Raw genomic sequence first — 27,278 nt, 5'->3', positions numbered from 1 at the left:
AATGGAATGTGAAATGAGTTTCCCAGACAGAAGGGTAAAAGAATACACCTCCCCAAACCAGAATTGCAAAATATGCCAAAGGGATTGCTTGGAGCAGATAAATAAAAGGAGTCTATAAATACCCAGTTCCTTTCACAGTCACCAATAATTGATATTACCAAATTTTTAATACTTACTAATCTGATTGTGACAATGATGTGTTATTTTAATTGTTCCCTTATTTGTTAAAACTAACCCTGATTTTGTATATTTCTTGCCCATTTCTATTGTATTTAAAAAGCTTTAAATGAGTTTTTGGTGTTCTTTATCCATATTTTGACTGAATGTTTGTAGAATTTTTTTCCCTAAAAAAACCCCTATAAACCCTTTTTTAGATGTATTGCAAATACTTTCCTATTCTATTACTTGTCCTTTAACTTTTTTATATGTAAATTACTGTATACTCTTAAATGTTTAATATAGTCATATTGTCAATATTTTCCTTTATAGCTTCTGGGTTTGAAAATGTTACTTCAGTGTAAGAAAAATATTATTTTGTATTTTCTCCTTACACTCCTTAGATTCTATGTCTTGATTTTTAACTCACCTGAATATATCTTGTATAATGTGTGAAATAGAGCTCTATGTTTGTTTTATTTCAAGTAATAGTGGTCCATGCACCTTATTTGTTGAATAAGCCTTATTTTCCCCATTGATTTGAGATATCAATTTAATTATATATTACATTGTTAGATATATACATTTGTTTCTAGAATGCTCATTTTATTTCATTGATCTACTTGATTATTTCTGTGCTGGTGTCATGTTGTTATAACTGCTGAGACTTGATAATGGATTTAAATTTTTAAATATTTTATAATGGATTTTGACATTTAAAATAAATAAATAAAATATACATTTAAAAAAAGAAAAAAAGAAGGAAGTCCTACATTTTGCGACAACATGGATGGAACTGGAAATATTATAATAAGCAAAATACGCCAGTAGGTGCGAGACAAATACCATATGATCTCACCTATAAGTGGAATCTATTCAACAAAATAAACTAATGAACAGAACAAACCACAGGCACAGAAACATGGAGCAGACTGAAAGTGACCAGAGGGGATGGGGAAGGAGGACAATGGTGGAAAGAAGCGGAAGGGACTAGACAAAGAACATGTATGAATGAGCCATGGACGTGGACAACAGAGTGGGAAGAGGCTGGGGAACGGGAGGCAGGGTAGGATGGGCAGAGGAGAGCAAAAAAAAAAATTTTTTTTTGATTTATATATTGAAGCCATTGTACTAGGCATACACAATTTTAGAATTTTAAATTTCTTTGTGAGTTGAACTTTTTGAAAAACCATTAAGAGAACTCTTTTTCTGGTAATGATTTTGTTTAAAATTAGTCTTGTCTAATGTTTACAGAGCCACCTGAGCTCTTTTTCAAATCTTTATTTCCAATCTCTTAGTATCTGGCTCTTTTATATACTGCATACAGTTGGACTTTATTTTTTTAAATCTAGTATAATAACTTTTGTGTTTTTTAAAAAGATTTTATTTATTTTTTAGACAGAGAGGAAGGGAGGGAGAGAGAGAGGAAAAGAAACATAGATATGCGAGAGAAACATTGATCGGTTGCCTCTTGTATTTTCCAAACCAAGGACCTGGCTGGCAACCCAGGCATATGCTCTCACAGGGAATCAAACTGTTGACATTTCAGTTCACAGGATGACACCCAACCCACTGAGCCACTCCACTCAGGGCAATTTGTGTCTTTTAAATGAGTAAAAGTTTCAGCTAAATTTCCCCCAACTTTCTGTTTTGAAAAATTTCAAATCTACAGAAAATTTGCAAGAATAATAATAATAAACAGCAATTAGACTCACCAATCATTAACACTGCTACATTCTCGCTCTGTGAATATATTTATATACAAATGCATATGTGTATATATATATAAAATTCATAAGTATATGTATATATAGGGGTGGGCAAAAGTAGGTTTACAGTTATTCACATGGAAAAATATATAATACAAGAATAAACTATGTTTCATGTGTTCACAACTGTAAACCTACCTTTACTCACCTATACACACACACACACAGGTAGGTCTTTTTTAACTGGATGGGAGCTGATTGAGCATTTATGTCAAGAACATGAACATTCTCCTACCACAGTGTAATTATCCACTCTGAAATTTTAACATTGATACAATGTTATCATCTAACATATAGTCCACATTCGGATTGTCCAAATCGTTCTAACAACGTCTTTAAAAATATTTCCCCCTCCCAGGATCCAACCAAGGGTTATGAACTGCATTCAGTTTTCACAGTAAAGTAGAACAGGTCCCCAGCCTCTTTTACTTTATATTTTTTATTTTTTTAAGGAATCCAGCTCAGTTGTTTTGCAGGACATCTCTCTATTTGTATTTGTCTTTCTGTCCTGGTTCACAATTAGTTTCAGGTAAACATTTCTGTCAGTACTACATAGGTGGACAATGTTGTGTGTTGTACTTAGGGGTGCGTGATATGGTTGGTCCCATTATTACTCATACATTTGATCACTTGTTAAGGTGAGTGTCTGTCACATTTCTTCACAATCTGCTCCCCAACAATCTCTTACCCAATATTTTATCCATTGGTGATTTTTCCTGTTGTGAAGTCATGATTTTCTATTTCTGTCATTCCTTCTGCACTTAGTAGGCGTTCTGCTCTAAAGAAAAGCTTCTCCTTCTCCCTTCTCTTGCCCCATCCCTTTTAAATAAAATTTTAAGATCAGGGTGGATTCATGGATTATCTTGTTTACTCAGTGATATAATCTATTCTTGCTATTATTCATTTTGAGGTTTAAATTATTCCTGATGGCCACTGTGAGCCATCACATTCCTGTGTCCTTTTGATTATACCCATTAGTTGTCTAGCACTTCTTTACTCTGATACAACAAGAATTTCCAGCCTTCCCTTTTATTTTCCCTGTCTCAGCCCTGAAATCAGTAATTTCTCCAAGACATCATAATGTTTTATAATGATGGGGAATAGTATTCAAAACTAAGATCTGACGCTAGGTGTATTCCTTGGCAAGAAATGTAAGTGCTTCCAGGCCATTTCTGTGGAAAGAGCTAAGAAATGTTGAATTTCTACTGACAGTGTGTCTAATTCCATTCTAACACCACAGGATTTTTCTCTCTCCTGTCCACATTCGATATTTGTACTTCACTTCTCCCACAATGAGAACCTGGGGTCCCAAAAATATTTTTGCTCAATCCTGCAATAAATTCAGAATATTTCATAATTGCTTCATCAAAAGCAAATTTACTAAGTCAAGTTTAAGGTTTCCTTGCACTTTTCTTTTTGTCCTTAGATGAAACTGTATTCTACTGAGGTTTTATTGTCAGAGTGCTGTGTTCAGAAATTTAGATTAATTTTTCCTTCTATGTAATTATGTATCAATGTGAATGAAGCTATGGTTGGGTTCTTTTGTTTCTATTTGCATTCAGTTTGAGTTTTTTTCATTCTTGTTTCAATTTACTTTTTTGCATGCATAAAACATTAACATGGTTTAAAAGTCAGAACTGTATAAAAAGTTATACCTAGAAGTCTCATTCCCTTCTCTATTCCTTCCACTCCACAGATACCAACCCCCTGCTTCCCCTAGGCCTCTGACTTTCCTAATTATCCTTTCTTTTTAATTTTACAAAAATACGTGTATATTTGTATTTTTATTTTCTTGAAGAAAAGATGACAGTTTTTTTTCTTGCCTTTATCACTTAAAATATATAACCTAAAAATCACCCTATTTGTACCTGTAGATTTTCCTCATTCTTTTGTACATTTCAATGTGATTTCAATTAAATTAACTCTTTTATTTGGACTTAAATCTAACACCTTATTTTGTGCTTTATACTTACCCTGTTTTGTTGCACTCTTTCCTTTCTTGCATCTTAAATTTTTTTTATAATTCCATTTTCCCTCCTAGGTTAGACATTATACATTCTTTTTTTCTATTCCTTTTTAGATGTTATCCTAAAAATTACACCATGTATCAAAGTCTAAAGTTAACTTTACCCTCCTTCTGGGTAATGCAATGACCTTTCTATATTTTCGGTGGCAGGATCTAGTGTATGCATTCAGTGTTTATTTAGATGAATTCACAAGTCCTTCTCACTTCTCTGATCGCCAGATCGTATTTACCTGAATGGTATCTGTTAGATTCTCCTGTATTTGGGTAGCAAATTCTCATTTTGTTTTCTGAAAATGTCTTATTTTACTTTGGTTCTAAAAATATTTTCACTGGGAATGGAATTCTAGGTGGACAATGATCGTTAACATAACACAAAAAAAGATCATTTGATTATTTTCTGTCTTGTTGCTATCAGTCTGACACTCTCTTTAAGAAAATCTGTTGATTTTTCTCAGACTTCATTGAGGAGCATCTTCCTTATCTTTGTTTTTCTGCAGTTTTACTATGATATGTCTGGGTGTGGACTTACTTTTATGTATTCTAAACTTTGGAATTCATTGAGCTTCTTGAATCTGGACCGGTTATGGAAAATTCTCAGCAATTATCTCTTCAAATGTGGTCTCTGTCCCACTGTCTTCTTTGGGGACCCAGTTGAACACTCTTGACTTTATTTCTATAACTCCTGCTTCTTATTACTTGTTCTAAATTTTTTGTTGGTCTCTCTGTGATACATCTTTGATATCTTATTTAGATTTTTATCCCTATTCATGAATATGCCTGATCTACTGCTAACTTATCCACTGAGTTCTTAACTTTGGCTATCACATTCTTCAATTCTAGTTTTTTTTTAAGTTTTTTTATTTTTATTTTTAGACAGAGGGCAAGGGAGAGAGAAAGAGAGGAGAGAAACATTGATATGTGGTTGCTTTTCATGCACCCCTACTAGAGACCTGGCCCGCAACCCAGGCATATGTTCTGACTGGGAATCAAACCAGTTACCCTTTGGTTCGCAGGTCAGTACTCAGTCCACTGAGCTATACCAGCCAGGGCTATTTGGTTGTTTCTCTTAAATGCAAGATCACTTGATGAATTTTCTCTTTCCTACAGATGTTTTCACATGCAAGTTCAAGTCTAGTAAGAGCAAGAGATTGTCTCACAAAAGTGACTTCTGTTTTCATTTATCTCTGGAATTCCTTTTGTTCTGGCTATTTCTAACTATGTTGTTAGCTCCTCTAACTTTTTAAAAAAGATCTGTTTTTCTTTTATTTTAAATACTTTGCCCAGGGATTTTAGGTTTGTTTTTGTTTTCCAAAGGACTTGTTTAAATATCCTAGCCCATTATTACACAGAAATCTTATGGTTTCCTCTGACAATGTATTTCCTACTTATTTCTGACTTTTGGAACATGAATATTTTTCAATTTTTTGTCTGCTAATAGCCATTTCTTAGCCCCAGTGATGTATGTATATAGAACACATACATAAGCAGCGAGAGAATGAAGCTATTCTGTGCCAGAAACCATATTCAGTGCTTTATAGTCAATCCTTCCAACAACACCAGGAGATGGTAGAGTGGGTGGTAGCTATTGTTTTTCCCATTTTATGTAAGAAGAAAATGAGGTTAAGTTGCTTCACTAAGGTCGTAAAACTAGGGGGTGGCCATAGCCTCGAACCAAGGTCTGACACCACAGCCTGAGCTCTTAACACTTCATTGTAGAAGTCCCAATTTAAAACAGTTAAGCAATCTAGTGGAATCAAAATCACTAGAGATTTAATCATGTAGAGAATTTAATTTTGACTCAATATACACAAATGCTATAATACTCATTGCATTGCTGGTCAAAGCCAGGATTCCTACCAGTCCTTACCTTTGGTCTATGTATGTATATGGATCTACACACCTCAGCTTGACACCATCAACAGACATTGGCAATCCCGGGCAGGGCATTGCCCTTTTCATTCTCTCCACCCCTTGCTCCCAGACATTTAGTGCAGGAGGAGACAATAGGATCATTTACTAAGTCTGCCATCATGCTGCAATCTGGTGTTAATCTATTTTTTAAATATACAAAGCTGTCGAGGGTATGTATTTTCCTATTTCTGTCTTTAACAATTCCTGTGGGTTTTTATATGAACTTACAGAGTATAGTGGTTAAGGGTGTGGATTTAGAACTAGGCTGCCTTGTTGCAAGTTCTGACTCTGCCATTTACTGTATATATGATCTTGGGCCAGCTATTGACTTTTATAGACCTCAGTTTTCTCACCTGTAGATGATAGCATCTACCTGAGAGTGTTAACAGGAGAATTAAATATAAAGTACCCCTGTATTAAAAAACTACTTGACATGCAAATAACAATTAAATGCTTGCTGTTAGTAACTAATATTTTCATTATTTATGAATAGTTTCTAACTTTAGGATTTACTTCTCTTCTGATTCAAAAAGTAGCATTATTTTAGTTAAAATCTTTAAGTGGTTAGTGTATACATATTTTTGTTTCTTACTTATTTCCAGTTTTATTGCATATTGTAAGTATTAAAAGGATTTCGGTAATCTCATATATAAGCATATTTTGTTCTAGAAGAATTTGAGAACATGTTTTCTAAAGAATTCTAAGTTATAGCTCTGTATTAAATCATCTTTTTTAATATTTTTTAAAAATATTTTTTAGTCTACTATATCTGAAAATCAGAAATTCTCCACAATATCTCTAGGTACATCTAGTTTGGGTTTAGCTATTCTTTTTTTTTTTTATTTTGAAATACAATTCTGTAGTTAGTGAAGTCTTCTCATTTCTGCTCAGAGAAATAATTTTCCTTTAAAAAAATTTTTTTATTGTTCAAATACATTTGTCTTCATTTTCCCACCACTACTTTCCCCTGCACCACCCACACCCACCTCCCACCCTATATCCTTCCCCACTTAGGCTTTGTCCACAGGTCTTTATACATGTTCCTTGATTTGACCCTTCCCCTTCTTTTCCCCATTACCGCACTCCTTCCTTCCCTCTCATTACTATTGGTTTGTTTTTCCTTTCAATGTTGTTGGTTACATTTTTCTTGCTTGTTTTGTTCATTAGGTTCCACTTATAGGTGAGATCATATGGTATTTGCCTTTCGCCCCTTGGTTTATTTCGCTTAGCATAATGCACACCAGTTCTATCCATGCTGTACTGAAGGGTAGTAGCTCTTGCTTTCTGCTGTGTAGTATTCAATTGTGTAAATGAACCATAGTTTTTGATCCACGCATTTATTGATTGGGCACTTAAGTTGCTTCCAACACTTGGCTACTGTAAATTGTGCTGCTATGAACATTGGGGTGCACAGGTTCTTCTGAATTGGTGTTTTAGGATTCTTAGGCTATATCCCAGCAGTGGAATCACTGGGTCAAAAGGCAATTTCTTTTTTAGCTTTTTGAAGAAATTCTAAGCAGTTTTCCACAGTGGCTGCACCAGTCTGCATTCCCACCAACACTGTACTAGGGTTCCCTTTTCTCCACAACCTCGCCAGCACTTGTTTGTTGACTTGTTTATGATGACCATGCTGACTGCTGTGAAGTGGTATCTCACTGTGGTTTTCATCTGCATCTCTCTGATGGATAGTTGCTGAGCATCTTTTCATATGTCTCTGGGCCCTGTGTATATCCTCCTGGGAGAAGTGTCTGTTCAGGTCCTTTGCCCTTTTTGAATGGGACTGTTTATCTTCCTGGACTGGAGTTGTGAGAGTTCTTTATATATTTGAGATCAAACCCTTTTCCCATATGGCAAATATATTTTTCCATATGGTCAGTTCCCTTTTCATTTTGATGATGTTTCCTTTAGCTGTACAGAAACTTCTTATTTTGATGAAATCCCATTTGTTTATTCTTTCCTTTATGTCCCTCATTCTAGAGAATATATCAGTGAAAATATTGCTACGTGGAACATCTGAGAGTTTCCTGCCTATGTTCTCCTCTAGGACTTTTATGGTGATGCAATTTATATTTAAGTCTTTTATCCATCTTGAGTTGATTTTTGTGTATGGTGTAAGTTGGTGGTGGAATTCCAACTTTTTGCACGTAGCTGTCCAGCTCTCCCAACAACATTTGTCAAAGAGGCTATTTTACTCCATTTTATGCTTGTGTCCCCTTTATCGAATATTAATTGACCATAGAGACATGAGTTTATTTCTGGGCTCTCTATTCTGTTCCATTGATCTATGTGTCTGTTCTTATGCCAGTACCAGACTGTTTTGATTACAGTAGCCTCATAATATAGTTTGATGTCAGGAATTGTGATCCCTCCTACTTTTTCTTTCACAAAATTGCTGCAGCTATTCGGGGTCATTTATAGTTCCATATAAATTTTTGAAATGTTTGTTCCCTACCTATGAAATACGGCATTGGTATTTTAATGGGGGATTGGCTTGAATCTATAAATTGCTTTAAGTAGTATGGACATTTGATGATGTTAATTCTTCAACTCATGAACATGGTATATTCTTCCTTTTGTTTTTGTCTTCCTTAATTTCTTTCTTCAGTGTTGTGTAGTTTTCTGAGTATAGGTCTTTTATCTCCTTGGTTAAGTTTATTCCTAGGTACTTTATTTTTATTGTTGCTACAGTAAATGGGTTCTTTACCCCTGATTTCTGATTCTGATATTTCATTGTTGGTGTACAAAAGTGCCTTCAATTTCTGAATATTGACTTTGTATCCTACTGTCTTTCCAAATTCACTTAGGTCAAGTAGTTTGTTGGTGGAGTGTATATTCTATGTACACCATCTGCAAACAATGACAGTTTTACTTCATCCTCTCCAATTTGAATGCCTTTCATTTCCTTTTCTTGTCTGATTCCTATGGCTACGACTTTCAACACTGTGTTGAATAAAAGTGGTGAAAGAAGACAGTCTTGTCTTCTTCCTGATCTTACTGGGAAAGGTTTTAGTTTTTGCCCATTAAGTATGGTGTTGGCTGTAGGTTTTATATATGTTACCTTTATTATGTTGAAGTATACTGCTTTACTCCCATTTTTCTGAGTGTTTTTATCATAAATGGGTGCTGTACCTTGTCAAATGCTTTGTTTCACATCTATTGATACAATCATATAGTTGTCTTTCCTTTTGTTTATATGATATATTAGTTTTATTGATTTGCAAATATTGAACCATCTTTGCATCACTGGGATGAATCCCACTTGATCTTTTTAATTTATCATTGGATGCGGATTGCCAATATTTTAGGATTTTAATGTCTGTGTTCTTCAGCGACATTGGCCTATAGTTTTCTTTCTTTCTTGGCTTTATTTGGTTTTGGGATTAGGATGATGCTGGCCTCATAAAAAGAGTTTGGGAGTCTTCCCTCTTCCTGGATTTTTTGGAATAGTCTGAGAAGGACAGGGGTTAGCTTTTCCTTCATGGTTTTGTAAAATTCTCCTGTGAAACTGTCTGGTGTAGGGCTTTTGTGTGCCAGGAGTGTTATGATTACCACTTCAATTTCACCAGCTGTTATTGGTTGGTTCAGGCTTTCTGCTTCTTCTTCATTCAGTATTGGAAGGTTATGTTTTTCTAGAAGTGTCCATTTTGTTGAGGTTTTCAAATTTCTTGGCATATAATTGTTCATAGTAATTTCTTAGAATCCTTTATATTTCTATGGTGTCAGTTGTTATTTCTCCTCTTTCATTTCTGATATCATTTATTTGGGTCTTCCCCCTTTTTTTCTCGATGAGTCTGCTTAAAGGCTTGTTGATTTTGTTTATCTTTTCAAAGAACACGCTCTTGGATTTATGGATCCTTTGAATTGTTCTTTAGTCTCTATGTCATTCAATTCTGCTCTTATCTTGATTATTTCCTTTTTTCTACTCACTCTGAGCTATGTTTGTTGTTGCTTCTCCAGTTCTTGAAGATGTAGGGTTAGGTCATTTATTTGAAATGTTTCTATCTTTTTTACATAGGCCTGTATTGCTGTGAACTTCCCTCTCAGGACTGCCTTCACTGTGTCCCATAGGTTTTGCACTGTTGTGTGTTCATTTTCATTTGTTTCCAGAAAATTTTTGATTTCTTCTTTGAACTCATTATTGACTTATTCATTGTTTAATAGCATCCTATTCAGTCTCCATAAGTTGGAATGTTTTTGAGTTTTTTTCCTTGAGGTTGGTTTCTACTTTCAGGCCCTTGAGGTCTGCGAAAATGCTTGTTATGATTTCAATTTTCTTGAATTTGTTGAGACTTGTTTTGTGTCCTGTCATGTGATGTATCTTTGAAAATGTTCCATATGTATTTGAAAAGAATGTGTATTTTGCTGATTTCAGATGGACATTATAAATGTCAGTTAAGTCCATTTGATTTAATGCACTGTTGAGTTCCACAATATTCTTGCTGATATTTTGTTTGGAAGATCTATCCATTGTTGACAGTGGGGTGTTAAAATCCCCTACTATCAGTGTATTGTTGTCTATATCTTTCTTGAAGTCCTCCAAGATTTTCCTTATATATTTCAGTGCTTCTATGTTGGGTGCATATAGGTTTACAATGTTTACGTCTTCTTGATGGATTCTTCTTTTGAGGAACTTGAAGTATGCTTCCGGGTCTCTTTTTATGTCCTCTGTTTTGAAATCTATTTTTTCTGATATAAGTATTGTTACCCCAGCTTTTTTTCTTGTCCATTTGCTTTGAATATTTTTTGCATCCTTTTACTTTGAATGTGTGTAGGTCTTTTGTTCTGAGTTGGGTCTCTTCGAGGAAGCATATGTGTGGGTCATGTTTACTTATTCTTTCAGCTACCTTATATCTTTTGATTGGAACATTCATCCAATACATTTAAAATTATCATTGATAGGTACTTACTCATTTTTTTCCCTTTGTACCTGTGGTCTTCTCTTTCTCACTCTTTTTCTTCTTAAAACAGTTCTTTTGGCATATCTTGCAGTGCTGGTTTGGTGAAGGTGTATTCTTTTAGCTTTATTTTGTCCGGGAAACTCATTATTTTGCCTTCCATTTTAATTGAGAGCCTTGTGGGGTAAAGCAGTCTTATTTGCAGGCCTTTGCTTTTCATTTTTGTAATATTTCTTGCCATTCCCTTCTGGCTTGTAGTGTTTCTGTTGAGAAGTCAGCTGCTAGCCATATCGGGGCTCCTGTGTATGTTACTCCCTCTTTCTCCCTTGCTGCCATTAGGATTCTCTGTTTGTCTTTGGTATTTGCCATTGTAATTATGATGTAACTTGGAGTGGGCCTTATTGGGACCCTCTGTGCTTCCTGGACCTGTGTGACTTTTTCTCTCCTCCAATGAGGAAAGTTTTCCATCATTACTTTTTCAAATAGTTTCTCTATCCTTTGCTCCTCTTCTTCTCCTTCTGGTATCCTTATTATATGGATATTGTTATGTTTCCAGTTGTCCCGCATTTCCCTAAATGCCTCTTCATTCTTTTTTGCGTCTTTATTTCGTTGTCTTTCAAAAGCTCTCTTTCTGGGATTTTCATTCTACCTTGTCCTCCAGATTGCTGATTTGATCCTCTGCTTCATCTAGCCTGCTTTGGATTCCTTCTACTGTGTTCTTTAATTCAGAAATTCTATTTTTGTTTCCTCTTCTTTCTCATTGATAGTTTCTCTGTCCTTTTTAATGGTGATATAGTTTGCATTAAGTTCCTCACAGTTTCTTTGTGGTTTTTTAAATTCACTCTGAGCTCACTGAGGTCATTGAGCTTTCTTATAACCATTGTTTGGAATTCAGTATCTGATAGTTTACTTGTCTCTAGTGCATTTAGTCCTTTCTCTGGGGATTCTTCCTCTCCTTTCGATTGGAGGTTGTTTCTTTTTCTTCTCATTATTTGGTTGACTCTCTGGAAGTATTGGGTTTTGATTGTTGTTTGTTCATTTTTTTGGTGGGTCCTACCCTCTAGCCAGTTGACTGAGGGTCACTCTGCCCACTTAATCTTGCATGTTTTTGTGCAGGTGCTGCCAGAACAAAACCAAAAAGCCCAGGAAACAAACCCACATCCACAGAAATAACTCCCCCTACAATCCCATTATCAACAGCAAATGAACCAGATTAATAAGGCTGCAAAGAGATTAATACTATTTTAAGAAAGGGGAGAAATAATCTATTTATTTCTAGTGTAAATAGTATAGTATATAATCTAGTATAAAATCTAGTGATGTAATAAGCACAGACTTGATGGATCTGAAATGAACATTAAAGAGCTATATAATAAAGAAAATATCGCAACTCATGGAGAAGACCACAGTGGATTTTTGTCTTGGTAGCCTCTAGTATTTACTGCTATTTTTTCTTTCTGGATCTGCCTCTGATTATGTCAGATGTTGACCCCGTCTTACTGTAGGTAGTCTGTTTGAGACTTCCAGGAATCTACTGTTTGTGGCTGTCTCCTTCAGTTGTTAATCTAGTCACTCTGCACCCAGCAGTCATGCTTAGGCATCATGGGGTGTGGCAGAGTCCCTCCTGGGGGCAGGACTGTTGTTTCCTCTCATGCTGCTCCTGCTGCTGCTTAGGGGAGTGGTCTTCTTGAGCAAAATAGCTGCTGCCATATGGGGGATGACTCAGCACCTGGACCCTGCTGGCTATTCCCGCAGTTCTCTCCTCAAAGCTTCCTTCCCTAGTCTTTCCTCAGGTGCCCCTTGCTCACTCTGCCCCCACCTTTGCTGGAGCCCAGGATAAATGGCTGCAAATAAAAATTTATACACTGGCCCTTTAAATGGCTCCTTGCGTCTCCAGCCACCTGTCTCTGGCAGAGAGCAACCTTGCCACTTTTTGCAGCTGGCTGTTATCTGTGTACTTTTTGCGCTCTGGTGCTGTAGGCTGGAGATCCCCACTTATGGATTAGACCCCACTCTTCTCAGGGGACCCAAGTGGCTGTTTAAATATCCCTCTGGCGCTGCTGCCCATGGGTGCTCAGCCAGCTTTCTTGAGTCTCCATTGCACTCTTTATGAGTCAGGTTGTGCTAAAGCTGATTCTTGTCTGTCCGAGGTTATAAGGCTCATCTTTCTCTGTCGTTCAGTTTCTTCCAGGTGATTTCTTCACAATTTAGTTGTATTCCAGATTGGTCCTGGGAGGTCAGTGTGACTTCCATTCACTCCTCTGCCATCTTTCCCAGTCCATCAGGCAAATAATTTCCTAATCTGTGATCTTTTCCCCCTCTTTTACTGTTTCCTGAGAATCCCTGAGAACCAAATTTTGGGTGAAGGTTAGGAAGCTTTTTCTAGGGGCAGGAGGTGTCCCCTATGAAGGGAGCAACCTTGCTCCCTGTCACTGGACTGGCACCTGCAGAAATAGGGACTGTCATACTGAAATATTGGGGTGAGAGGGTAGTGAAAATGAATGCTCTTGTATATTTTTAAACCATAATATTTCTTTGGTTCAAATAACACAGCAACTTTCCTCTTCATCTTGGCAGCCTGAGGAGAAAGCCCGATAAACCAACCAGAAATAAGATTCTACATGAAGACATATGTAAAGGTAAGAACATTCTCCCAAACCTTATTGGCCTGGGCAGCCTGCTCTCTTACAGGGCAGCCTTTAAATGTTTGTGTTACTAAAGCTTATAAGGGATGATATTGCGGACATGGTGCCTGCTTATTCTCAGGCTTCTATGAACATTTTCCTTCCTCACACTCCATCTGTGAAAGTTGCTAGGCAGCAAGGAGATAAAAGTGTTAGGGGGTGTGACTTTTCTTGCAACCCTTTGTGTTTCTACCTACACCGAGCAAAGCTTTCCTGTGGGGATTTTTCTTCAAAAGCAAAGTATTCTTGTCTTTGCTTCTCTGCCTGCATTATTAGTAATAATGGAATGGCCCAGTTTTCTAAGGCTACCAAACCAAGGGAACACACCTCTGCATTTACCTGCTGGTGCTGAACCTCCTGCCTGGAATGCCTCCCTATCCAGTTGAAGGGCTTTGGAGGTTGCCGAGTGCAGGCCTTGGTGCTGATGCTTTGAAGGGAGCTGATTTACTGCCAGACTTTCTCTTGTGAAGCACTGAACTTCTATTCCCACCCAGGCACTGCTTTTTGTATAACAATGACACTATTAGTCTGCTATCAGCTGGATTTGTCTTTTTGAACAGTTGTGGTGATGGGTTTATTCTTACCTCTTCTTGATCTAGCAACTAGAGTATAGTTGAAACCTATGAGCTGCTTTAGGAGCAAAATACTTGATTCTCCTGTTCTTTAACCAGTTCAACACAAAATTAAATACTACTTCTATTTTATTCTTTGTCTTAATTTCCCATTATACTATACTAAAAATTTCAAGGAACTTATCACAAACTGTCTTTGTAGCTGTCAGTGAGCATATTTTATTTTGCTTGGTTTTAAAAATCTCTTTGTGGAAGCAGAGTACTTAGCTGAATACCTTTTATAAAGTAATCACATAACAGCAACTGAGTGATTGAACCCTAACTTTTGTTGCTGTTTAACAATGCATTGTTACCATCTGAGCCAACCAGCCACTGGACAAAATAGTGTATTTCCACTAACTTCCATCTTAGGGCTAATGTGAGCATGTAATAAATATTTTGTTTTGTTTTGGAACATGATATGGGGTACCTTTCCCAGCTGTCTGAGAGCTGGGAGTAGAACTGCCAACACCATATCTGCCGCTCTCCCTTTTCTGTTCCCCATGGCTTCACCTCCCCTGGTAGCCTATTTTCTTGTTAGGTTGCAACCCGGCAGTGTATAGGTACTTCTTATACACCCACGGGTCATTCTATTGCTTTGACCATTTTATATTTTTAGGTTAACTCTGTCAAAGGTCTTAGTGCCAGCACACAATAGCCTCCAAATAATAATAAACGATCATATGATTGAATTCACAGAGTCCACTTTACTTAGAGTCATTTCTACCATATATGCAATGAAAGTTTCTTCTATTTAAGTAATGACTTGGGAAACTTCTTGAGGTTTCTATTGGTTAATCATTCAATTAGGATTTTTTTTTAACTTGATAAATATACCTTCTGCCACTACCCACACTATGGAAAATACAGAAAAAGTAAGTTCCTTGAAGAAATGTCCAAATCTATTTGGTTAGGCAACATATACCCATATAAAATACAATGGTTCCTCCCCTTATCCACAGGGGATGTGTTCCAAGACCCCCCAATGGATGTTTGAAATAATGGATAGTACAATATACATCTATTCTCTGTGTTTTCATATACATATCTCTGATAAAGCATAATTAATAAATTTGTCATGGTAAGAGATTAACCATTGTAACTAATAATAGAACAATTATAACAATATACTGTAATAAAAATTATATAAATATTTTCTCTCAAGATATCTTTTGTATTGTACACACCCTTCTTTTTGTGAGGATGTGAGTGATGTGTGATGAGATTACATGAGGTGAATGATGCAGGCATTGTGAAGAAGTATTAGGCTACAATAAGGATTACTTGAACACAGGTGCTGTGATAACTCGGTGGTGAGCTGGTAATAAGTCCTCCAAGTGACTAAAGTGTGGGGAGCACATACAGTATGGATACAATAGGCAAAGGATGATTCATGTTCCATGTGGAACAGAGCAGATGGCATGAGATTTCATCACAACTCAGAAAGGCATGCAATTTAAAATTTATGAATTGTTTATTTCTAGAAATTTCCATTTAATATTTTTGGTACAGTTGACCATGGGTAACTGAAAACTGTGGAAAGTAAAACCTCAAATAAGAAGGGAATCCTGTACTCAGTGAATGAGATGTTGGTATATAATCAACACATATACAAATTATATAATCAACATTATCAACTACTCTAAAGAAACTCTTCATTGGTGATCCTGATGCCACAAGTCTCCAAGAAGAACGAATTGGGATTGGGTGAGGGTTGTCTCCTCAGTGACACTCACTGTGTAGCTCTGGTGTGATTTCAGCTGGGAACCAAGGAGTACTCCTTGTCATCGCAAAGGTTTCGAAGCCTTGGGAAGAGCAGGCACTGCACAGGAAGCCTGAGGCTGACAGTGTGAGGTACCCTCCTCCTGTAGTATGTAGGAAGTCAACACTGAGAAGGCTGAGGCACAGGACGTGAGCTCACTTGTTCCTAAACATGGATGAGGCTCTCTTTGGGTAGCCCAGGAATAAATGGGGAAGGTGAGGTTTGCACTAGCGGGTGTGGTTATGATCCAGGAAAATTGGGGCATTAATATTACCTTAATGTTAATTGAGCCTACAGGATGGTTGAGGCTGAGAATATTTCATTAGGTTTTCATAAAATAACTCTCACTTCTCTTTCTTCCTTTCCATTCCTGTTGCTATGATAAAAATTAAAGCTTTTACTATTTCAATGTCTAGGCTCTTATTTGTATCAGGCTCATCACTGGTCTCCTTTTCCTTGTCTTAGCCCCAATTCATTTTGTTTTGTTTTAATTTTTTGTTCCAAATTAATCTTTCTAAAATGCTGCTTTTGTCATGTTTTTAGAAACTCTTGAAAATAAATGGGCACACTCATTATAGTATCAGGATCGAAGCGATGGGATGATAGAGAAGATGAGGATGGAGGGAGCATCTCTCCTTCCCTGTTCTCCAGCTCTCTCCTCACTCTCACCTCACAGACATACAAAGAAAACGTGACTTTCTTGACAATCCTGACATGTTAGTTGAGTTCAACCTCATCTCTAGCTTGTTTGTTTTTAAACTTATTTAAGAATAAGCAAAGAGCACTGAGAAAACTCATAAGCTAATGCTGTTTAACAGCTAACTTCTTAAGGTAAACCTTCATAAAAATCAGTAGCAAAAATTTGCTGTCCATAGATCTTAAAGAAGTGTTCTTTAGGGGGAAAAAATCTGTGGAAGAGCAAGGGAGTATGGAATATGGAAAAGAAAGAGGCAAATCAAGGAATGTATTTTCTGGGAAAGTGTAGCTCTTCCATGGGGTGAGTGAGGAACAGTCTGGGGCAAAAAATCACACTCTTGTACCCCCATACACTGTTAATCTTTAGCAATGTTGATAGTGGTGGAGAAGAGGGAGCTGTAGTCTTCTGGGCTAGATAGTTCCTCTTGGCTGAGGGCAAATTTCCATACAAGGGATGCCTATGAGCTATTATCAGCCAATACTTATAGCAGCTGAGGGAATGGATACACAGCCCAGTAGTCAGATTTGAGTGGAACACTAACAGCATCTACTACAGTCCACCCTATTCAGATTCACTGCTCATGGTAACCTTAAGTTTATCTCACTAAAACATAAATTCTACAGGATTCTGGTTGGCCACAGTTTCTAGAAAAACATAGAGAAGGTCAGAGAGAAAAGTGTAGCCATACTGGTGTTACTAGTCCTGATGTCACAACTAATACTCACCGCCTGCCTCCTTTACCATTCTCCTCACCTCAGCTCTCAACTTCTGATGCTCTAGATGGCTTGTTTGGTAGGATGACCTAAACTCTCATTTCTAAGGGATCTGAGCCCAACAATCAAGCTTATGTTCTTCTTCTCTTTTGTCAGCTGATCACTGGGGACTCCCTCATCAGGTCATGGGTGTGCACCAAGGAAAAGGCATCAGTGCAATGTTGGTAAGTGTCACAGAAACCTGGGTCTCCTGCTCTTGCTGCTGATTTGTGACCTGTGGACCTGCTTGAGCCTAATCCCAGATGTGCCACTTTAATCTCATGGTTGATTGCTTCTGAGCCTATGTGGGTCATGATGGGTATTTATGGTACATGGTCATATATGGTTACTCGATATCCAGTGATAAGATGCTCCATCTGTAGCATGCCAGGGGCTTCTTCTCAAATGGTGAATAATTCCCTATACACACAGAATCCTAATGATCTGTATGGTGACCCTCTTCTTGTAGTTTGCCTGAGACTCCACAAGCCACCTTTTTCTACTCCAAATACCGTTGCCTCTGCCAAGTAGCATGGCCTACATGTCAGGGTTGCTTGTACTACAGTCTGAACCAGCTACTAATCCCTTCCTTAATTTGGGTCCCATTCAAAAACTGGAAGCCTTCAAAATCACTTGATAAAAATGTGAGAGCGGTGTTCCTAAGTATGAACAATACTACCCACAATGTCCAGAGGCATTGTTTATTCCTTAGTAGGAGGAGGTACAAGGTGTAATGAATTGTCCTTTACTTTGAAGGTAATTTCCTAGAATGCCCCAGAGCACTGGCTTCAAAACTTTGGAGGTAATAGGACTCTGGATCTTTGTAGGGTTTATTTCATACCCTGTGGAGCCCATATATCTTACAGACACATCAAAAATACATCATGTTATCAGGTCTATTAACATGATGTCATCAATATAGTAGATAATTGTCACGGTCTACAGAATGTCTGGATGTTCTCTTTGGCACTATGATGTGACAGCGAGCAGGAGAATTACTAGTCTGGGACAAGATCATGAATGTACATTGTTTTCCATCCCATAGGAATGCAACCTGCTTCTGATCTTCCCTCCTGATATGTATGGGGAAGAGTGCATTAGGGAGAGAGAGGAAGAGGAGGACTACATGAAAGGCGAAGGGTTTGGCCAAAGAACATACATGTGTAACCCATAGACCCAGACAACAGTGTGGTGATGGTCAGAGGGAAGGGGGCTTGGAGTTGGGTGGAGGTGGGCAAAGAGGGGTGGGGGAGTGGGGACATCTGCAGTAGTGTCACCAATAACAATAAAAAGGGGAAAAAAGCATTTTAAAAAAGAAGGCATTAGCCAGATTAATAGCTGCATACCACCCTTGATAGCCTGTGTTAATCTTTTTTAGTAAAGGTCACCACAGCTGGCACAATAACTGCTATTGAGGCTCCTACTTGATTAAGTTTATGGTAGTCCACTGCTGCCCAACATGATTCATCAGGTTTTTGTAGGGTCATTCGGGTGAATTAAATGAGAATATAAATGGGGACATGGACCATCAGCATTGTGCCAGTTAAGTCTGAGTGATCTTATTCTCTCTCATCCCCCAGGAAACAATATGGTTTTTAATGTATTATTTTGACTAAATGTGGAGGTAATTTCAGGGGCTTCCATTTTACCTTTCCTACTACAATTCTTTTATTCTCCTGTTTAAGAAACCAAGGTGCAATGTGAGAGTTTTATATGTTAGTGTGTCATTTTATTTACACATTTAGGAACTAAAGAAATGATCACTAGGTAGCTCCATGGATCTAGTAGGCCCACTGTGAGATGGGTAGGATTGGGTCAGAAATCCATTTATTACCTGATCCCAAATATCTTTGCTGTAACCGGAGGTCAGACTGGTGCTTTGGTTCTCTGGACATAAATGTCACCTTTAAAGACCTGGGTCCTTGACTTCCTCCCAACATATGGTTATCTGAGTAAATGATCATAGACCTCTTTCAGGAAAGACTCTGGGAATCACTGCTATATACATTTACTGTGATAATGAAGCTTCTTTCCTATATGTCTCATTTTTATATTATTTAAATCTTATAAAAATTTGCAAGAATAATACAAAAATTTCTTGGATATCTTTTACCCAGATCTCCCATATATTAACATTGTACTACATTAGCTTATCTTTTTCTCTACAAATAGATATAGATAATACACACTTTTTTCCTGAACTATTTAAGACTAAGTTGCAGCATCATTCCCCTTTATTTATAAACACTTCTGTGTATATTTTCTGAAAACAAAGAATTTCTTAAATAGCCATGGTACATGATCAAAATCAGAAAATTAATATTACTATTGATATATGGTAACATTGATGATACGATATTATAAACTACAGATATTATTTAGATTTTCCCAATTGTCCCAATAACATTCTTCATAGTAAAAAATATCCAAGGTCATGAATTGCATTTAGTTGTGATATCTCTTTGGTCTCCTTTAGTCTACAGCAGTTTCTGAGTCTGTCTTTGTAGTTCATGAAACTGACATTTTTGAAGAGTACAGATCCATTATTTTGCAGAATGTCTCTCAATTTGGGTTGGCCTGCCTCATGATCAGATTCAAGTTATGAATTTTTGGCAGAACTACCACAGAAGTGGCATTGTATCCTTCTCAGCATCATAGCAAGAGACATGTGCTCTAGATTAGTCTCATTACTGGTGACAGACCTCCTGAAAGTCATATCCTTTGGCTCCTATCAGGAATGGCCATTCTTCAGGACAGCATCACAGTGGCTGTCCTTGGATGGAAGGATCTCCTTTTGCTGCTAATCTGGGGATTCCCTGTGTTTCTCCCCTGCGCTGGATCTCATGCTTCCTGAACTTTCCATCCGCCTGTTTCCTGGTTTACTCTGTTGTTCTGCTGATACACAGACCCTAGTACCTTCCTGAAAAAGATTACAAGGAAGGCAACTTTTTGAGATTTTATCTATCTGAAAATACTTTTATTTTGCTCTTAGACTTGACTATCTGGGTATGGAATGTTAGGCTGGAAGTCAGTTTTCCTCAGAATTTTACTGTTTCCTTTTATTTTAACATCCAGTGTTAATATATCAGATGCTATTTTAATTTCCAATTTTTATTTTGATCTTTCTCTTCCATCTCTGGAAGATTTTAAAAGAACTTTCTGTCTAATATTTTCCTAAAATTTCACATTATGGCCCTGGCTGGTGTGGCTCAGCAGATTGAGTGCCAACCTGTGAAGTGAATGGTTGCTGGTTTGAGTCTCAGTCAGGGCACATGCCAGGGTTGTGGGTAGGTTCCTGGTTGGGGGTATGTGAGAGGAAACTGATCTCTCACATCATTGTTTCTCTCCCTCTCTTTCTCCTCTCTCTAAAAAATAAATAAATAAAATATTTAAAAACATAAAATTTTACATTCAACCCCCCCCCCCCCCCATTCATTCTGTTATAACTCGATATGTACTTACAGTCTGGAAACTCCTATTCTTTATTTATTGAACACTTTTTCATTCCTTTCATCACTTCCTCCCTCTTTCTTTTCTAAAATCCTTCTTAATTTGAGTAATTGGCTTTTGAGACCAATTTCAAGTTTTGTTTTTCACACTTTGCATCTCATTTCATTTTGTTCTGTTTTCTGGGACATTCACTTTGGCTTTCAAACCTTCTATATGGATTTATAAAATTACTCCCCTCACTTCATTTTCCCTTCTTTTTCTCTGAATATTCATTATTCTTTTTCAGCATCTTGTTTATAGCATAATGGCTATGAAATATTTTCTGAGGTTGTCTGATGATATTTACTGTACTGCATTAGACTCTTTCTTTCTGGCTCCCTGCACTCTCTTTTTTTTATTTGACTCACTAATTTTCTTTCATGTTAGAAGCTGTCCTGAGCTATCTGGTGATTCTTGGGCCATCCCTTCCTATTTAAAGAGTGAGGTCTGTCAAATCTGGCCATGGTTTTATTTGTAGTCTGGGCTCTTTGGCTGAGTATCCTTAGGGGTCTTTTCTATTGAGTAGTCATTTTTCTTTTTTCCCAGAGGGTACCATTCATCTCTTGCTTTTAAAATATACATTTAGCTGCCAATGAGTTTGGAGACATGGATAAAGGGAACTTGAGGTCTCTGATTTGATATGAAGTTTTCCACGTATTGTAATACCCCTGTCGTCAGAATGCTACCTCTGACCTCAGCTATAGTTGGTATCACCCAAATCCAGAGCATCAGACGCAGACAGGGTTAGGAAAGGACTGTCACAAGCCAGCACTGAGAATGGGTCAGGCTGCTGTTGGAGCAACATTCAAACTGTTGAAAGCATTCCTGCCTTCAACTCTACCTGCTACACCCTGCATTCAGGGGTTCTTGGTGCCTCCTGTTCCCTGAGTCTGTTTTTTTCAGGGCAGAGGTCCTGCCAAGAGGACTAGCTTGCTTCTGGGTTTCTCCCATTCCCAGCTCACCTTTCAACGTTCTTTAGTCTGCTAAGTCAGACACTATTTGTACAAAAATTTTGTTGGTATTACCTATTCTCCTATTGTGTTTGTCCTTATTTTATGCCTTTAAAAAATCCTCTGTACCATAATTTTAAGCACTAGCAGAAGGGAATGGATGTGTTCAATTATCATATTTAACTGGAAGCTTCTTTCCTCTAAGATTTCCTACAGATTCCAGGACAGATTAGACTTTACTTTTTACTAAAGTCTCAGAGCACTTTATGCACATTATTTACTGTGCTCATTAATTTTGCATTTACTATATACTCTTTGTTTTCTAAGTTTTGTGCATGGAAGGCCTAGCTTCCCTAACTAAAGTGTAGGTCTTTTTATGACAAAATATTAAATTGCCTTGAATGATTTTTTAGATTTTTAGGAAGCAGGGCTTTTTTTCTCTTAGAAGTAACACAATTTTAAAAATAAGATTAGGATTTGACAGACTTTATATATTAATGTAGCAGTTTATAAAGGCTGTAAATTGAGCTCATGGCTACCTCATTCGGCAGTCATGGAAACTCTAAAAATCAAACGCATTACACTTAGAATCGTATTTTCAATATTAACAGGAAATCTTTATATGAAGGAGGTTATCAACCTTATTTTATATTAGAATCCAGACTTTCATATATAACAGTTTCTTAATCAATTCATAAATGCTTAACACGGACCTCATGCGCTGCTGTGCTGATGCTAGTGGGATAAAGAAAAGCCTTTGAGGGCAGGGAACATGTCTGTCTTTAACTCGTGGATTGCATGAGATTTCTATCGCTGTATAAAAAACCACCCCTAAACCCAGTGGTTTTAAAAATGTAAAAAACAAAATTTTTAAATGTTTTAAATGTTTAAACATTTAAACAGCAATATTTATTGTTTCCTATAATGCTGGAAAGTTCTGCTGCTGCTCTCGTTGGGCTCACTTGAACAACTAACTGCACTCAACTGGTGGGTGAGGTGGGAAGTAGGTGCTGGGTGCAGCTAAGATGATCTAGGCCTTGCTCTCCAAAACCCTGAGCTTTCTCATAGCATGGTGGCCTTGGGGCAGCAAGAGAGCAAGCCACAGCGTGCAAGCCTCTGCTTGCACCCTCACATTGGCTGATGTTCCATTGGCCAAAGCAAGTTACATCCCAAGGCCAGACGTCGGTGGGAAGGGACTAGTGAAGGCAAAGATAGTAGGAGGCATGATGCATTGGAGGTCATTACATTAAGAATCTCCTACAGGATACTGAATATATAGTGTGTATTATAAATATAATTTATATGTCAGTAAAGATCACTATAAATCTCCCAGTTCATATATGCAATATAAATACAATTCTCAGGAATTGCTGCACCTTTATTTTAGTACGATGGAGGAGACGGATGTACATCCCAGCCCATTTTAGTGTAAACAGACAGCCCATTTACAGGTCTGCAGCTGTGCCTATCAGTCACCAGGGTGACGGTCTGTACCAGGCAGTAATCCAGCTTGGGCCATTGGACGATTTGGTCACTGACATGCATCTTGTGGCCCTCTACATTACATCACTACTTTCATCAGCTTGAAGCAGACTGTACTGAGCCCCACCAGGCGGCAGGGCTCTGGCACATACCGCTGCCTTGGGAGAGGGATGTGTCAGGAAGAGTCCAGAAAAGGGCTCTTTAAAGTGCTTGTCTAAGGCCAAAGCCTCTGAGGTAGAGACAGTATTCCGGAAATGGTGAGATTTAGCTATTTCTTTGCAACTTTGCTACTAGGTTATAAAGAAAGGACATTTTCTGATCAAATTTTGTCTTATGGTCAATTTTTAAAAACTGATGCAAAAGCCCTCTTCTGTAATCTCTGTGTAGGTGGATGCATTGACCTTTGTTTTATCTGCCCTATTACCTACAACAATGCACGAGGCCTGAGTTGCATGAGTCACTATTCCAGGGGCAGGATTCGGGCATGTCAGACGGTTCTGCTGGGAACACAGAATAATCCACTGAACAAGTGGCAGGACCCAAGACCATTTAGGGATCAAATCCAGGGCACTGTCCCTACAGTTAAAGGATCTTTAAGACTAGTGCAGTTCCATGGCTGTATGATGTGAGCCATATTTAAACAGTAAAACAAACATATAATTTTATATAACCTGGAATCTCCAAAATATTATCATCTTAGCATGTGGAACTAGCAACATCACAATTGCTCAATAGCCCCACGTGGCTAGTGGCTACCATATTGGATTGCACATCCCAGATTCTTCAACCCTTTTCATTTAGGGGCTGGGCATGTTTCCAGGATAGTTTAGCCATTGCACATATGTTGAGAATTATTGCTTTCACTAACAAGGACCCAATTTAAACATACATTGTGTTAACAAAGCATCTGATGTTGATGAGAAAGGGATAACTGAAGAGCTTGTAGCAGTTATTTCTGTAATAGAGATTTCTTTTTGTTGAAATGTTTATCTAACAGCAACTGGGCTGTATATTCCTGACCAGCTCAACTAACCCTCTGGAGTGAGGTAAAGTAATAGCTTAGAGTATTCTGCTGAGCAGTGCTTTTGACAGAGTTTTATATTACCTTTACTTTGGGAAGCACTTCTAACAAACTCTGAAATAGGTCTTCAAATATTTTATACACACACAGGTAGTGTACTGTTCCAAAATTGTATGTGTGTGCCTGTGTGTGCACAAAGTATGCATACTTCACATCAAATTGTCCTGGGTGTCCAGCTAAAGCCCTTTCCCACTAATTTTTAGAAAAATTTAATATGATAGCACCAGGAAGCCAGAGGCAGCTGACCTGTGATGGTGAGGCAGAGCAGTGTTTTGAGATACTTACTTGAATTTTGTTTGCTGACTTTTTTTTCTTCTTCTGAATTTTAATTAGGTAGCTAGAGCCCTAGTATTGTCTGCCTGAGGGGTTTTTGCAGGACCTAAAAGAAGAAGCTGCTTGAAGTCAGTGCCTCTTTTCCCTTTTTCTTGACATGCCAAGCCTTTTGAAAAGAGAATGCTGGGGACCCCAGCAGTGAGGCGAGAGAAGAGAGCACTGGGGAGGCGAGGAGTCCCAGAGGCTGAGAGGCAGCAGGCAGTTGGCAGGTGGGCGAGTTCAGTGGGTAGAGAGGACAGGAACTGTGCTTTGCGGCATTGCCCCAGGCGGCCTGCCTGCAGGACCTCCACTGACAACCTAGGAAAGCGGGTCTCAGGCATGAGAGTTTCCAGCCTCACCAAGGTACTCAAGTTGTTGAGCTAACTGATGTGGATTGATAACTACAGGGGCAATGGGAAAGCTTTGGTGGTGTATAATACTCCCAAGCACTTGGCCCAACCATGGGGTGGTACTTTGGGGAAGGAAGCCTCAATAATTACTGAGATGGAACAACAGTTCAGAAAATAGAGCATTCAAAAGGATTAAAAGAAACATAGAACATTGTACTTCTTTTTACACATGAGTTTAGACTGAGTCATCCTGTTACAAAGGGTTCTGCAGACAAACCAAGAGATTTATGCGTATTCCTAATAAATGGAGGGTGTTCTGTGTGGTGTTCCTCTCGTCCAGGGGATCTCAAATGAATAAAACCCAGTTGCCAATTTCTGAAATGAACTCTACACTGAATCTAGAAACAGGAAGGCTATTTGTAGCCATGGTTCTGCCTTGAGCAAGTCACATCACTTTCATGGGCCTTGGTTTCTTCCGTGGCTCCAGGATTCTATGAGAGGTTCTGGGGCACCTTGGCTGTAAGGAGCACTGGGCAGGAGCTCCAGCACAGAGAAAAATCATGTCTAGAAGGTCATGAGCTGCTGAAATTTTCCATTTTCCTGCAGATTTTCCTAATACTTTTGAAGTAAGATCTGAAAAGGCACTTAATAGGTGAAAAAAACAACAGGTTTAGACTCACCTGTCATTAGAGATCGTGTGAGGCTCTGTGCAAGTGCATCAGCTGGTAGTCTTGGGCTTCTGCGTCTGGGAGAAGCAGCTCCACATACCTTGGCTTTTGATTCATTTCCAACAGGGCTTTGTCCTCAGCTCAGCATGTCTGGTCACAACTGGGTGCCCAGGGCCTAAGGGCTGGAAATAAGTTTCAGTTCTCCTGAAAATGGCTGTTGGACCTCCTTTCATTCTAACTTCTAGAGTATTTTCTCTGACTTGCAAAAATTAGTTCCCTGAAGCTGACCTATAACCCTGTTGCATAAAAAAATCTTGACTTTGTGCAACTTGCTGAGCAGCAGCAGTGGGGGAGGGGAGCAGCTAGGCCACTGGAGCTTGGGATTTACTGATATTTTTCCATTTAACTGATGCTCAGGTGGTGGGTTTTCACAACATATTGGATATCTTTTACTCTTAATTTTTATAATCCAAATTAGAAATGTTTACTGAAGAATTTTTAGCATTAGACTAGCTATAACCTTTAGCTGTGGTAAACCCTGGGGCCCTGATGGCTGCTGTTACAATGGGGCATCCTAGAGTATGTTGGGTTTCTTTTTTCTTTTCTTTTTTTTTTTTTTAAGATTTTGCTACTGTAGTCTTGAGAGCTTCCTAAGTGTGGGCGCTGTGTTACAGTATGTACCATATGATGACAATTGTCCTTGAGAGGAAACACGTGTTAACAGTTATTAAGAGCTTACGCTGTTGTATCTAGCATTGCTAAGTGCTTGACTTGAAGCACTTCATTGAATGCTCATGATGCAGGGAGGTCTTAATCACCCTTCACTGACAGGGGATTGGAATAAAGATCCCAGGCATCTTACTTGTGATCACACTGCTACTTATACATAAAGTAGTGTGTGTACATACTCCGTAGATAATGATTCGCTCCATCAAATATTTATTGACTACCACTTCTCTGTGCCAGGCACTGTCCCAGGTGCTGGGTGAGAAGCAAGGCGAGACCTGACAGACCAGGTCTTTGCCATTAGTGTATAGAGACAGGACAAGTGCACTCCAGGAAGTGAGAGCTATGAAGAAAATAAAGTAAGATGCTGTGATTTAGGATGAATTACTGGGAGGGCATTTAATGTGGTGGTTGTGGAATGCCTCTTTAAGAAGATGGTGTTTGAGCTCAGATCTGGATGAAGAGAGAGAATCCCCCGTGACAAGATCTTGGGGGCGAGCATTCCAGCTGGAGCAGAAGTCCTCAGGGGAGAATGAGCAGGGTGTGCTCAAGGAACAGAATGAAGGTGAGTGTAGCTAGAGCATAATCAGCAGGAGGAAGGGCTGGTGCAAATGCGCTCACAGGGGTAGGCAGAGCCAGATCTCCCTGGACCCGTGAGTGACTGGTGGTGGTGGTGATGGGGGAGGTGGGGAGGAGGAGTAGGAAGCAGAGGAAGAAGATGGGGGAGGATACTTTGTGTATTCCAGCCTCCTATGGGCAGCTGATGGCTAGGAGTTCATACACCTTCATCTCTTTAAATCTGCCCAACAACCCTGAGAAGTAGGGACTGTCATCTATATTTCATAAAGATCGACTGTGTAATAAGAGCCCTAAGTAGCTCTCACTCCCTCAGTATTTCAAAGATTACTGCAGAATTCTGCAAGTCAGCTGAATCACACTCAGTACAATCAAAACACC

General features: G+C 38.3%; 1 long non-coding RNA gene across 1 annotated transcript in view; it reads left to right on the top strand.

Moving 5' to 3' along the window:
* LOC129074195 (uncharacterized) overlaps window positions 1–27,278 on the top strand; it is a 48,534-nt gene that overhangs the window by 7,750 nt on the left and 13,506 nt on the right. The window contains exons 2-3 of the long non-coding RNA XR_008529513.1: window positions 13,335–13,396; window positions 17,381–17,448. This is a non-coding gene — a long non-coding RNA (uncharacterized LOC129074195). The remainder of the gene's footprint in view (window positions 1–13,334; window positions 13,397–17,380; window positions 17,449–27,278) is intronic.

Source organism: Pteronotus mesoamericanus, unplaced genomic scaffold (assembly GCF_021234165.1).
Source record: "Pteronotus mesoamericanus isolate MK-2021 breed Mesoamerican mustached bat unplaced genomic scaffold, CSHL_Meso_final contig_46, whole genome shotgun sequence".
Classification (NCBI taxonomy): domain Eukaryota; kingdom Metazoa; phylum Chordata; class Mammalia; order Chiroptera; family Mormoopidae; genus Pteronotus; species Pteronotus mesoamericanus.
The sequence above is the reverse complement of the archived record's forward strand: the minus strand, read 5'-3'. Positions and strand labels throughout refer to the sequence as shown.